The sequence below is a fragment of the Crocodylus porosus genome, unplaced genomic scaffold, assembly GCF_001723895.1.
Source record: "Crocodylus porosus isolate Cpor-Errol unplaced genomic scaffold, CroPor_comp1, whole genome shotgun sequence".
NCBI classification, from domain to species: Eukaryota; Metazoa; Chordata; order Crocodylia; family Crocodylidae; genus Crocodylus; species Crocodylus porosus.
This window is the reverse complement of record NW_017728931.1, coordinates 37,732,330-37,733,732: the sequence shown is the minus strand read 5'-3', so window position 1 is coordinate 37,733,732 and position 1,403 is coordinate 37,732,330. Positions and strand designations below refer to the sequence as shown.

The window sequence follows — 1,403 nt, the reverse complement described above, 5'->3', positions numbered from 1 at the left end:
AAGTCATAAACTTACATATCACTTTAACACTGTTGCCCACAAAATTTCAAGTGAATAATTGCATGCGGCTAAACAACACTAAGAAAGTTCTCACAGGCTTAATGGATAGTCAAGTGCATCGAGGGCTTTATTATTACTGGGATAGCTCTATGACTATCCATTCACAGGATCCCACTAAGTTTATTCCCCCTAGTATCATGACCTTCAGCTTTTCTCCCTGTTGGATGGAATGCTGCAATTCACCCAATTACGGCCTACATTACAGCCAACAAGCTGCAGCATTACCTCCAGGAACCTGGAGATAAGTATTTACCATTATACAAAACCAGACATTTCAAAACCAAAACCTTTCAACAACCTTTCATTTGTTCTTGAAAAAGATAGCAAAAATTTTGAGTAAAGTGCAAAACACTGAAAAAGGCCTAGATGCATGGGGTACTACTTACATGTTTCACCATGTTCAACCCAGTCAACTCCACCTTGGCTTAGGATACCATCTCCCCAGCTGGTAGTTGGATTCTCAAGTCACCTGTTCTAAAATACTCAAAGCCCTTCTCTTTTCTAAGGTCCTACAGATGCTACATTTCCTTTGATCCCAGCTTAGCATTGGGATTCCAGCCTGAATGGAGCCATACAGAAACTTCTCCAGTTAATCCAGCTTCATTCATTTGAATCTATACAACTGAACTCATCTGCACCGTTGCTTTGCCTGCCCTGCTCAGTTCTTCAGCAACTTTACAACCTCCTTTGATTTCACTATAAGACCTCAAGGCATAAACAAAGAACTTAACAGAGAAATCAAGTTTCACATAATATTTATAGAAAAAGACACAAATTCCCCAGTTCATCAAAGATGATATCAAGCCAAAACTTACAGTGATATGCGAAGTTTAATTAAGATCAAGGGCTCCGAAATCCAAAATTCTGTTTAATCTAGAGACCTCAGACCTTCAAAAACCACACTACACAGTTTCCTGAAAAACAAAACAAAATACAACAAACAATAAGAGACTTAAATCTCCTTGCTTGTAAGATCTGAATTATATGTACTACTTAAGGAAGTTCAAGCAAATAATATATTAAAGTTGCTTGAACTTCCTTCAGTAGTTTACATAAGTATATAGAGCAATTTATTAGCTGAAAAACTGTATTAACTGGCAACTGAGGGACATGGCAAAAACGAAACCGGAAGTACCACTTCTGGGTTTCACTGCTGCAAGCAGAGTTTTTCTTTGCCACTTCTTTGGCCCATGGCCCAGGGCAAAGCAGCCTGCACAGGGCAAAACATCCTGTGTAGAGCCCCCCTCCCTGTCCCCGAGACACTGACACTGGGGAGTGCACCAGAAGACACACATTGGATTAACCAAAATATTTGATTAACCAGCATCCCCCATTCCCGGGGG

General features: G+C 40.1%; 1 protein-coding gene across 1 annotated transcript in view; it reads right to left on the bottom strand.

Moving 5' to 3' along the window:
• The window catches only part of KIAA1551 (KIAA1551 ortholog), a 29,558-nt gene that overhangs the window by 12,803 nt on the left and 15,352 nt on the right, over window positions 1-1,403 (bottom strand). Inside the window, exon 2 of the mRNA XM_019544628.1 lies at window positions 876-974. The gene's annotated coding sequence lies outside the window, so the exon portion shown is untranslated. The remainder of the gene's footprint in view (window positions 1-875; window positions 975-1,403) is intronic.